Here is a 13531-nt window from a genome sequence, read left to right as displayed (position 1 = left end):
CCTGATTCATTCAGCACTGTGTTGAGTGTACCCCCTGCTCTGCAAAAGGTATTGCAGCCACATGGGGAAGAAGGGAGACTGGTCATTCATCATTCTGTTTCTCTTTGGTTGAAGGGAAGATGAGAGGACCGCCTGTATGGCAAGGTGATTCAGAAAAGATGATGAAAAAAGACATTCCTAAGAAGGGATTTGAAGTTGGGAAAGGAAACATTAGATTTTAAACAGACAATATGACATTGGACTTCCTAAAAAAAAAAAAAAAAGCTACAAGTCTCTTCAGCATTCTCTCAACACGCTTCACATTCACCTTGCAAGGAATGTGCGTCTCCTGCTTTTCACCCGCCAGACCCAGTGAATCTTCCTCCCCTTCAAAGCACGTCTGTAATGACCTTTGTTTCTTGAAGCTTTTAGTTATTTCCTGTTCCCTTGTGACCTTTTGTCTTCTGAATTGTTAGCTTTCTCTCTACTTAGTGCATTTACCAACTGTGTACCTTTTATAATAAACATCTGAAAACTTCAGACATTGCCATCTATATGAAGTCCTTGAGAACAGAGATGGAGTTTCCTTATCTTTGTTTTCCCTCTCAGCTGCCCCCCCACAGGATATAATATATATATATTATATATATATGGGAAGCCCCTTAATAAATATTTGTTGAGTTGAATTGTTAGTTTTCCCACAACCAAGGATAATCAAAGAAATGTGATCCTAAAACTTTCAGAAAAGAGCATCCAAAAGATGCTTTGAGCATTCAGTAGCACCATTTGGTGCATTTAGTGCTTAAAGTTTCTTTTTAAGGGTACAGTGGTCATTTAGAAAGATGATACATCCATCATGTTACGTTGCATAGTACCTGGAGATCAGTTTCAAGGAACTTAGGGGTAAGCTTGTCATTGGTGTCTTACAGGCTGTGGTATAAAATGGGTACAATGTAATGTAAGGTAGAGATCACAATTACCTTTGGATCGGGGTCCCTGGGTGGCTCAGTGGGTTAATCCTCTGCCTTCACCCAGGTCATGACCTCAGGGTCCTGGGATCAAGCCCCACGGCAGGCTCTCTGCTCAGCAGGGAGCCTGCTTTCCCCTTCTCTCTATGCCTGTCTCTCTGCCTATCTGTGATCTCGTCTGTCAAATAAATAAATAAAATATTAAAAAAAAACAATTACCTTTGGATCAAGGACAGCATGAATTAAAGACTTGGAAGAGAGAAGTGATTTGATCTCTGTTTAAATGTGAAATGTGTTTTAGCTGAAAAGAATAAGAGGGATGGGAGGGGAGCAGAGATGTTTCAAATGGGAGAACAGTGGGGAGAAGGGATGAGGTTGAGTTGGGTTTGCGAGTGTGTGGGTGGAGTAGAATGAAAGCTATGAAGAAATGAGCATTGAGAAACTCGTAGCTATGCCTGGAATTTATCAAGAACCTTCTTCTTAGAAAGTTCAATTTTCCACATTTTTAATCCCCCATGGAGTGGAAAACAAATGACCTTATTTCCTACTCTGTTCTTTTGGGGATCTTGGCATTCCGGAGCTACAAAGTTATTCATGTTAATTACTTACCCATCCCAGAAGTTCACCTTTCCAGGTTTTTAAAGGAAGAGATTTTAATATTGTGTTTTTATCCGTGATTTTTGAAAACTTCCTTTGAATGGGAATGGTGGTGGTCCATTAAGAGTAGAATCAGGAGCCGCATGCTAAAATATTTTTTGCAGTTCATTTGCCAGCCTTAAAACTGCAGTACCTAGCCTGACTTCAGCTTCTTTGAAGATGTTCTGCCATATAAAGGAATATTACAAGTGAACAATGTGCTAAGTGCGACAGAAAGGGTACGGCCGGTGTGTTAAAGAGCGCTTAGCACAAGGGCTGCTCAGGGAGGAGTGACCTTGGGAAGGAACTTCCACTACTGAGGTTTGGTGGGGCTTGCCAAGTGTGTAAGGGATTTCATAGACTGAGTAGAATGCCCTTCTTTCAGTTAACTCTTCCCAACACTGGAAGTTCCTTTATTCTACAGCTTTGCTTTTCAGATGGAATTTTGATCCTCTCGGGAAGCTCCCATTTTCCCTCCCTGATCAAAGGAAAGCCTCCGCTTGGTGCTTGGGGCACTGAGACTGCGTAGCCTTTGGTCTTCGCCTCGGTGTGGGCTCCCGACCTCATTTCTGAAAATAATAGTGGATTTTCTTCTTCCCTCACATGGTGCACGAAGAAGAGGGAGCTCAGAAAGAAACAAAAGATTTCTTTATCAGCCAGACTGTATTAAATTACCGGCTGCCTTATTGACTTCTTGGGATCCGTTAAGATGTTTAACTTTTTCCCCCACTTAAATATAAAGAAAGGAGGGATCTTCAGAAGCCTTGGCTTGATTCCAGTGAGGCTGTTGTATTCTGGCCGGTTCCATTCTTCCGTTTGTTCTAGTTGAACTCTTTGCTGTACTGTCCAAGCTTTACCTTACCTGCAAGTGGTTAATGTCGTAGAGATTTTTGCACGTGTTTGTTATTCTGAGTGGCGACCAACTTTCCCCTCCGCACAGAGCTTTTAGGGGACAGTGATATGCATGTAGGGAGAGGCCGGCGATGCTCATTTTGTGGGTTTTTTATGGTGAAGCGTCGTCATGACTTGGGAACATGATTCCTGCTGCTCCTAATGACATCTGGAAAAAACGCTTTGTCTGCCAGTGCAAGAACTGCGAGGGAAACCCCGTGATGCCCTTTCCTCCCTCTCTCCTCTGCCTCAGCTCGGACAGCCTCCGCGCGCTCTGGAGTTCCTTTTGCCCACACACATGTTAAAAATGAAAAATCTGTGAGCATTGTTGTTGTTGTTGTTAAGAGTGCCTGTAGTTCTGCTGTCCTTCACCACGATCGCCACAGTCAGAGCTGTGAACGGGAGGAGTCACGCGCCCGCTGTCCTGTCCCTGGGCGGGTTAGGGTGACGGCACCAGTGCTGGCAGATGGTTTCCCAGTGCCTTCTCTGAAGGAGGGACACCCAGCCCTCCCAGGTGATGTCTGTGGGACCTGTAATTAACAAGAGAACATGAGGGAAAGTCCGACTTTTTTTCTCATTGTAAGATTTCTGTCAGAATGCACCTTTCACCCCATGTAGAGAGGTGGGGGGGGTGATGTGTGTGTGTGTGTGTGTGTGTGTGTGTATAGCCCATCAAGGAAAGCAGAGATGTCCTGTGATTTTAATGATACACACAAAACCATGCCTCCTCACGTAGACTATTTCACTTCTCTATTCAGGTTTTTTCATAGGGAAATAGCAGTGTCTTCATCTGGAGTTGGAGGCGCTCCGTGCTTAGTCTCTGTGTGCCCTGTACATCCACAGCTCTTTCTGCTTAACGCTATCATTTGCTTAATGTTTCCCAAGTATACCCTGTAGTTTTTGCCCTCCAAATCAGAGTTTCTCAAAATATGATTTATGAATGCTTATGTCAGGATCACATGGGATGTTCACAGGCAACAAGAAAATCTTTTTTCCAGCCATCCCTGAGGAGTCAGAACCCCCTGTGGTGAGACCCAGGAAACATTTTTTTTTTTTAAGATTTTATTTATTTATTTGCCAGAGAGAGAGCGAGAGAGCACAAGCACAGGGAGTGGTAGGCAGAGAGAGAGGCAGGCTCCCCACTGAGCAAGGAGCCTGGTGGGGGACTCTGTCCCAGGACCCTGAGATCATGACCTGAGCCGAAGGCAGATGCTTAACTGACTGAGCCACCCAGGCGCCCCAGGAAACTGCATTTTTCACAGGACATGTTAAATTTACTCTCTTTGAATGTCCTCTCTTCCAGTCCCCATCTCCCCATTAAACTCTTGTTTGTGTCCCTTTGATCAAAGTGACTTTTCTCTTCTGTAAGTACCCGTGATTTTTTTTCCAGTAAGTTTTCATCTTGTGCTTTGTATTATAGCTCCTTTGCTCCCAAACTATTTTTAAATTCCTGGGGGGTGAAAACCATTCGTAATTCATGTTTGCATGCTTTACACACCTTTGTGCATAATACAAATTCAGGCAATGTTTACTGAATGGATGGTTAGACTTTTACTGTATCTAGTAAACTTTTGGGTACTGGACTTTTTCTGTTAACTATCAGATATACCTGGTTTATTTGAGAGGTGAGCTTAAACTGCTCATGTCTAAGCACATTTTCATGATATAATTATTCTCTCTGACCTTAGCTTACGTTCATTTTCTCCTTTGATAATCTGATATCTGTGAGAGATGTTATCTAGTTTTTATTTTTATATATCCTTGTATGACTCGACTGGGATTTTATCCAAGTATACTTTATGGGGCTTCTCTTTTTCTTTCCTCTGAGAAGACGAGTGGAAATAACGATTTGTTTTCTACTTTTTACATTTTTGTTCTTTGTTCCTGCTAGTGTGGTGGTTAATATTAAACATCTCTTGAATGATGTTGCAATTGAGTTGGCTTTGGGCAGATCTGTTTGTAAGAAAATGAGAAAAGGTAGTCATGGATAAATTGAATAAAGAAACCATTTCATAGGAAAGATAAGTTTAACTGTAACATAATAACATAACGCTTGTTTGTTGTTTCATTCATTGTATTGCCAGTTTATAAAAGAATCAGAAGACAGATTTATGCTTCTTGTGACTCATTGTTTTCATGAATTTGGTTAGTGCGGGGTTACTGTAGATCTAGCGACTACTCTTTCCACATGATAACCATCTTATGATTTGGAGTGGTTTTCTTTTTTCTTTTTTTTTTTCCCTCAAGTCTTTATTTATTTATTTGTCAGAGAGCACAAGAGGGGGAGCAACAGGCAGAGGGAGAAGCAGGCTCCCCGCTGAGCAAGGAGCCCGCTGTGGGACTTGCTGTGGGGACCCTGGGATCATGACCTGAGCTGAATGAAGGCGGGTGTTTAACTGACTGAGCCCATCCAGGTGTCCCTGGAGTGGTTTTCTATATAATGTACTTACTTGATTCATGGGAGCCAGCCACCCACCCCCCCCCCGTGGGTTGGAGCTCTGTCTAGTTGGCTGTTGTATACATAGGGTTAACTTAGCCTGGGTCTGGCACAAAGTAAGTAACCAATAAGCACCTCCTATTTGAATCATTTTAAAAAGAGGATTAAAATAGAAATGTCTCTCTTTAGGGAATGCTTTAATTTGCATCTCAGCAATATGTCCATTTTAATTGTTGCCAACATGGAGTGTTTTTGATTTCCTTGATTATTATTTTGGAAAAATTATGTCTGTGACTTGTAGCTTCCTCTACTTATTCTGAAACAATTCTTAAGAAAATTTTTCTCCAATACAGTTTTACCCAAGATATGCGTGTGTCTGTTTTTGTTTTCGAGTCATATGAAAGGGTGATACGCCTGTTTTGCTTGTGCTGAGAGTCATTAATGGTGATTAGGATTACGATGGAATGGTTTCTGTGTATTTTGGCTCAAGTGCTGAGAAGCTGGTTGTGTGCCAGGTTAGCATTTGTACATTCGTATGCACGCCGAAACTCCCAGAAGACCCTGGCAGGTGTTCACTGGGTGCAAGGCTGGTGGACTTCGTCCTAAAGGGACAACAGGAAAAATCACTGCACCAAGAAGTGGAGAAGTCACCGACGAGAGTTCAGTCCCAGGGCAGTGGAGTTTGGGGTATGAGAGCTGAACGGAGCTGAGTCATGGTTTCTGAAGAGGAGGCATTCCCAGCAGTTCTGAAGTGGCCTCAGTGACTCAAATGTTTCTCAGGCCACCGCAGCCACAGATGTGTCCGAGAGAAACATGGGGCAAAAGATACTCGTTCTTTCCTTCTGTATCCAGGGAAAGCTGCCTTTTAAGTCTTTTGCAAATCGTTTTGTTTTCTGTCATAAATACTGTTTCCCTGGTTGCCCTAGGGCATACCTGGGTTAGGCAAAAATATTAAAACATGGCTGTGGGACAAAGTTCACAAACAGTGCAATTCTGTGCTAGAGCAGTCAATTCAAAGTGCAAGGAGGGTAAATTAAGAAGCTGCTGAGCAGCGTCTCTTTCACTCACTGGTTTAATGCTTCTCGAGAGAGTGCATTCAGTACACATATTTTAAAAGTACTTTGATACTCTTTCCAAGATTTATCCTTCTACAGATAAAGGAGACAAGTTACTCTGTCAAATGAATTGTTTAATCGAAGCATTTTATAGTCTCCACGACACCAACTGGGCTCTTAGGAAGAACCAAAGAGCAGGCATTTGATTTTATAAATTATCCTGGGGAAAAAGAGAAATAAAAAGTAAATGTAACTTTTTAAAAAATATATTTTATTTATTTATTTGACAGATAAAGATCACAAGGAGACAGAGAGGCAGGCAGAAAGAGGGGGAAGCAGGCTCCCCGCTGAGCAGAGAGCAATGTGGGGCTTGATCCCAGGACCCTGAGACCATGCCCTGAGCTGAAGGCAGAGGCTTTAACCCACTGAGTCACCCAGGTGCCCCTGTGGCTTGTTTTTACCTACGGTTTTCGCTTCGTTTTATTTGAACAGTAGTAGGCTTTCTCTTTTTGTTCTCTCTTTTCCTGGTATATAAAATCGAATGAATGTTAAATTGAATGAATATTGAAAATGGTGATTTATTTAATACACGCTGTTGGCATAATTAACTACTAGACACTCCCCCCCCCAAGGCCCCCTAAAATGGGAGTAGACCTCTACCAAGCTTCACATGTAAGAAATAAGTGTTAGGTGAAATAAAGATTTGAATGTATGAAATAAAATACATGAATATGAGGATATATGAGAGAACTTTTGTACCATTTTGGGGTGAGGTAAGAGGACCTTCCCAAGCAAGGTGAAAAGAATAGACTCCATCAGGGAAAAGAATGTCAAATTTGAGCAAATAAAAATTAGTGTGTGGCTTAAGTTATGATTAACAAACAGAGTGGGGGAAGATGAAACAGGAAGCTCTGAGTGTCATGTGACACATAGCGGCATATGACAGTGGGTGTGGCAGTTAATACCGGGGAGCGACTACAAGTTATTAAGTTGACGACAAAGAACCCAGTAGGAAAACAGGCAAAGGATATGAATGTGTATCCCGAAGAAGATGAACTCCACAAAAAGATACCGCATTTTGCTCATCAGATTGGCCACAGCGGAGAGGATGCCAACGTTAAGTGCTAGTGAAAGGAACATAGAAAGGAGCCCTCTCCAACCGGGGTGATTGTGAATTCCTACAACATTTGGTGATTTCATAGTACATATTAAAGTTTAAATTGCACATATTCTTGGGCCCATCAGTTACAGTTTTAGAAAAACAGGTTTGCAGTCCCTGACCCAAAATTCTTAAGGCCGTTTGTGTTTCAGATTTCAGAGAGTTTCAGATTATTAAAGATAATATAGAAACGTATATTATATAGCACGTCTAGCAGGCTTTGGGGCTCTGTGAGCAGACACGTTTATATTTCTAAAGGGAACAAATTCATGTCAGGATATTCACATCAGCACAGGTCAACGTTTGTCACCACATGAATCAGTGAAAAATTTTTAAATTTTCAGAGCCTATTCAATTTCAGAATTATGGGAAGTCATTGGGCACCCACAAATACTGCGAAATGAAAACACCGATGCACAACAGGATGTGCTGAATGATTCCTAACAGCAGAAAACAGCTGGGAGTACTCGTGACGTCAGTCAGTGGAGGCATGGGTGGGTCACTTGGGGTACGTTTGTACTCTGTGTAGTATACAGCGGTCAGAGAGTGAATTAGACTTTTACGTACTGCCTCCGAAAGATGATTTGTCTGTAGTCGATGAGAAAACAAGTCCTAGAAAAAAATGTGTGTGGTATAAGCCCATTCAAAAAAAGAGGGGGGTTATCTCCTATTTATGCATGTATGTGCTTTCTGGGGAGGAAGAGCTTTGGAAGCCTGTGCACCATACTTGAACACTGGTCATCTCAGGAGGGATCGGATTTGGAAGGACGTAGGAGAGACCGTTAATGTCTTCTTTATATGCTCCTATAGTTCGACTTGTTAAAATGAGCATGTATTATTTCAGTAATCAAATAAAAGCAATCCTCTTAAAGGCTACTGCAGTGGGAATTACAGAGCACTGAGAGCCTGGCAGCTCTCCACTACGGTACACCCACTCTGAGCCATTAGGGAGCTTGCTTTTCATAATTCATGGAAAGCAGGAGACTAAGCCCAGAGCTAGGCTTACAACTCCAGCCCTCGAGCAGGTCCTTCATTACTTAATATTGGAGCCTAATAATTTCCAAAGTGTATTAGTATGTTCCCCCACAGGGAAAAAAACAAGTGAAACATGGACTGTTACTATGAAACAGAAATCCAGTCACCAGGGGATCTCTTTCTAATTGACCCACTTGTAGTGAATAATAACTCCAGAAAATAATATTGATTTCTCTCTGTTAGAATCATTGAGTAGAGCAGGTATGGTTTCCTCTTCATGAGCACAACACATAACTCCCATTTAATCACATTTGAATAGGTTTAAAAACCGGAGTACCTCTGCCATACTGTCATTTATTTTATGGTCAAATTACTATATTTTTGTGGAAAGATTACTAAAGATTTAGATGGATCGAAAACTAATTATGTCTCCAAAGAATCATCATACTATTTATTTGGTTTTGTTTCCTAAATATCCATAAAGAACTTTGTCCATTGCATTTTGAGTGTGGGTAGATTGAGTGGTTACATGCTGAGAAAGGAGAAAAATCAATAGCGTCTAGGATCATGAAAAACAAGCCTGGTGACCTTCCATCATTTTAAGACACCCCCCCACCCCCGCCAGGTGATCCTACACTTTGTTATATGGCTCTTAGGGTACCTAGTTGGGGAGGGACTCCAGTTTTTCTTTGTGAACGATGTTATAATTAGAGTTTTCTGTCTTTATAGATGATCAAGTATTTAGTTGATTGCACTTTTCCTTCCTTCCTTTCAAAATTGATCCGTCTTTTAAAGAGTGCGGGCATGAAGTAGGGTGCAGTCAGGGAGCTGAGCGTGGATCTGGGTGCGGGCCAGATCCCAAAACCCTAAGATCATGACCTGAGCCGAAATCGAGAGTTGGAGGCTTAACTGACTGAGCCACCCGGGCACCCCTGACTGCACTTTTTTGTGACACTTAGTATTTAAAAAAAAAAAATGTACCTTGGAACTTTGTGTTGAGACCTCAGTTCTAGAAGCCTACAATGCCCATTGTCATTGACTAAATGTTATAATACCACCCATTAGCTTTAAGAATTAACTAAGATTACTCTATTAGACGCTGGATAAATGTTATCTTGATTTTTCCCCTACTTTGAGCTCTGTTACAGAACAAATGGACATGGGCTTCTGGGTGGCCCACATGGCTAAGCGGCTGCCTTCGGCTCAGGTCATGATCAGGTCCTGGGACTGAGTCCTATTTTGGGCTCTCTGCTCTGCAAGGAGCCTGCTTCTCCCTCTGCCTCTCTGCCTCCCTGTCTGTGTGTCTCTCATGAATAAATAAATAAAATCTTAAAAAAAAAAATGGGCATGAATTACAGCTCTTTCTTTAAAGCAGATTGCTTGCTCTGCAGAGTGAAGTCAGGCCTCGCAGGTTGCTGGCCAGTTGGTGGGCCCTGACTTGTGGCTGCATTGCTTTAAATGGAATTGCACATGGTGTTCAAAATATCCATTGTCCTCCTTTGCCGAGGGGGCACCACTCTCTGTAGGGGGAGGGGAGGCTGAAAAAAAGAGGACTTTCCATACTCTGCTCTGAGACCACCCTTTGACCTGTGACTTAGGATTATTAGTAATTGGTACCTATTTATATTAAAGTCTCTAGTAAGAAGTAATAAAAGAAGAGCGGGAGAGATAAGAGGTAGTATTGATGTTGAAAGGCAGCATATTCAGGCTGTGTGTGACGCAGTTTCTCTGAGCCTACTTTCTGTATCCATGAGCTTGAGAAATAAGAGAAAATGACTTAAAAGGTCCCTTTATTCTCACTTTAGATAACTGAGAAATGAAGAGGGTATATCCACTTCAGGTAACTTTTTTAGCCTTGGCACTGTGTGTACGAATATACGTATAACGTGTTTTAAAAAACAAACTACAGAATTTCCTGTCCTTTTAGTTTCTAAAACATCAAGAAGAATCATTCCTTAGTAACTGCTAACCTGACCGTTATAGTTGTTAAAATCATCATTACAGTAATTTTTATTAATCGGAAATTTTAGGATGTTCTGATTGTGTTCTACAGCTATGAGGAATTATCTATAACCGGAGTGAATGTAATGTAGGACTGACTTTTAGGGTTTAAGAACTGTAATAGTAAAAAAAAAAAAAAAGGAAGTGTGATAGTAGCTTAAAATAAAATTATTTAAAATACTTCATCAAATATGTATTTTTCCAAAGCCAGCCAGTTTTATTTTGGAATCTGAGTCTGTGTACATTTGATAATTTATGGGTTTCACCTATTAGCATGACAGAGGTAAATGTCTTATCTTATAGGAGACGAGAAATTTCTAGTCTTTTCTTCCCTGTTATCTTGCTCCCTCCTCTGCATTCTTTTTGAATGAAGGTAAAGAGAGGAAAGACCATCCATTATCCACTCTGATTTCTTATCTCTCTTTTAGCTTAAACATTGACTTCCAGGTATCTCTTCCCCATTTTAAGACCTGAGAGAAGTAGATTCTAGGTTATCTTTCTCCCAAGGGCTTTTTTGAATTGGCAGATGCCTGTAATCTGACGGTTTCCACATCTGTAAAGAAAAAGTGGAACTCTAAGAAGGGTAAGGGTTAGAGTTTCCAAAACAAATGAATTTTAATGTGTTCGGACCAAGAACTTGAGTTCTCAGAAACAATTCATGCTTTGTTTGCTAAACAAGTCTACTGAACACTGTGTTCTTTTCTGGGAAGAATTTGGGGGATGGGCTGCACAGGGAGGAATATGAGGGATGTGGGGACTGTGATGAGAAGAAAGGAGAGAAATTTAAGATACTTACAAATCAGAGTCAGCCCTTCAAATGTACAGGTCTAGGGCAAGAGTTTAAATGGAGGCGCTGTACCATATCTAAATATTTAAGTTATAATCAAGCTAATAAACTGTTAAATAAAATGTGTTCTCTCCTCCTACCTTAGCAGATCTAATGACTCACAAGCAGAGGTTCACGTTCAAAATCGTCTGACCCCTTGGTGTTCCACACTGGATATGGCAGTGTGGGGAAGTCTGGCTGATGGCCCAAACATCTTTTTATTCTGTCTCTGGCTCCATCCCTCATACCACAAGGCTGTGGACACACTGTCCCAAGTTCTGTCTACACCTAGGGCCTGTGGGTGAGGAAGATGGGCCCAGGGAAGCCCACACAAGCCCTGAAAACACGTTTGGTGCCATTTGGGTAAAGAATTCTGGAAATCTGCTTATTCTTGGTATGGAGAAAATGCTTCTCCATGAAAAAGTATAATGTGAACCACATGAGTTCATTTTAAATTTTCTGATAAGCCGCATTAGAGAAAGTAAGGAAAACCCATTGAAATTAATTTTAATAATAGATCTTATTTAATGCAGTATATAAAAATGGCTATTTGTTCTAAAAAATTATTACTGAGTTTGCATTCCTTTTCGTATTAAGTGTTTGAAATCCATTGTGTATTTATACTTAGAGAACATCTCAGTTTGGACCGGCCCCATTTCAGTTTGGACCAGTCACTGAGGGCTGTTGCTATCTTATTGGACTGTGCAGACTTCTTTTGTGGGGGAGGGGGGGTGGTACTTGGCCCCTAGGGCTGGGGGCAGTTCTCGTTATCATAAGGTCTGGTAGTACTTTTATCATTGAATTGATGCAAAGAATAATTGCACTTTTTTATATGTACAGCCTGTGGCCATTTTAAAATGCAAATACACACACACACACACACACACACACACACACACGAGAGAGCTTTATTTTTGTTTGTTTCTTCTTTTTATTGCTTTTTACTTATTCAGCTTACTCCTGCTTTCCTTTGTTGTCAGGGCTGGTGTGGTTCTAGTAAATTTGTTTGCAAAGGTGAAAGTACTACCCACCCCCCACCCCCACCTCCATATTATTGACAAATACTTTTCCAAAAGCAGATGCTTTCATTTGCTATCTTGAGTAACTCCTGGAGTTGTCATCGGTTCATCTCCACTCTCTTGTGTTGGATAATGTCTGGTAGGTCTTTTCCTTCCTAGAGGAACTTTTTTTTCTAAATTCAGTTTAATTGTGTGCATATTTTTACACTGTGGCCAGTTCTACCAAATGAGGAATCCTATCTAGAAAGTAGGGTACTGTTTTTGTTTGGACTAGAACAGCAGTTTCATCTATTTCAGGATGGAGTTGGCAGATTTAGAAGGACAAAAAAGCACCCAGTTAAATTTAAATTTCAGAAAAACAACAACAATTTTTTTTTTTAAAGTATAAGTATGTCCCATGCAATATTGGGGACAGACTTTTCACTTAAAAAAAATGTGGTGTTTATTTTCTGTATTTTATCTGGCAACCCTATTTTAAGACTCCTTTACTCTCAAAAATTGGGGCCCCGAAGCTGTTTTTATTTATGTAGATTAAATCTTTTGATATTTACCACATTAAAAACTTAGACTGAAAAGCATTTTAATATGCATTCATTTAGAAAAATAACCCATTCTTGTTAACATACACATTTTTTATGAAAAGTAACTATTTTAGAAAAGAAAAAAAATAGGTAGAAGAGTGTCATTGTTTTATATTTTTGCAGATCTTTCCATGTCTGGCTTAACAGACGATAGATGGATTCCTCCTGGTTCTGCATCCAGTCTGGTGTGCTATCGCAAAGACCAGGTGGAAATCACCACTGGCCACTTGAGAGAGAAGGAGAATGGGAAAAGGCAAATAGCACTTAGTATCGTTACAAAAGTAGTTTTGACCTTGGGAATTCTCTTGAGAGGGTCTGAGCGACCTCTTTTAAGTCCTCTAACCCTGCTCTGAGAACTTCTGCCCTAGGAATAATACAACCTGTAATTCTAGCTCATGTAGTATAGATAATTGGATGATTTAGTCCCAGTAAAGGATGAGCAGTCTTTGTTTTAAAAAGGCCTAATGACTCATATTGTTCAGTATAATGCAAATTAAAAATGATTATTTAGGTTTAGCAGTTAAATCTTACGGTTTTGTTTTGTTTAATTTAACATACTATTAGGTCTACACTTTACCATTTAAGAAAATTGCTATTTTAAAAGAAAAATCATAATGCTTCTTTAACCTGTCAAATAGGCCCATTGTCACCTTTCTGTTTAGAATAATCTTTATGTTGCTATTTAAAATAAAGCTTAGGGGCACCTGGGTGGCTCAGTTGCTCAAGCCTCCGACTCTTGACCTCGGCTGGGGTCACCATCACAGGGTCGTAAGATCGGCCTTGCTTCAGGCTCCTGAGCACAGGGTCTGCTTGCGCTTCTCTCTCTGCTTATCCCTCTCTTCCTGCTTGTGTATGTGTGTGCTCTTTCTCTCTCTCAAATAAATAAACTAAATCTTAAAAAAATTTTTTTAAAGTTTAATTTTTTTTATTATAAAGTTCAACAGCTTGGTACATGACAATTTCTTTAAAATGCTGATGGGATTGAATTGGATTTATTTTTAAGA

The 13531-nt window shown here is 40.6% G+C and overlaps 1 protein-coding gene across 1 annotated transcript in view; it reads left to right on the top strand.

Annotated features, from left to right (window-relative positions):
• Window positions 1–13531, top strand: part of PHLPP1 (PH domain and leucine rich repeat protein phosphatase 1) — a 205202-nt gene that overhangs the window by 134096 nt on the left and 57575 nt on the right. The window lies entirely within an intron of this gene.

The sequence above is a fragment of the Mustela nivalis genome, assembly GCF_964662115.1.
Source record: "Mustela nivalis genome assembly, chromosome: 14".
Lineage (NCBI taxonomy): Eukaryota > Metazoa > Chordata > Mammalia > Carnivora > Mustelidae > Mustela > Mustela nivalis.
This window is presented reverse-complemented; position numbering and strand designations above follow the sequence as displayed.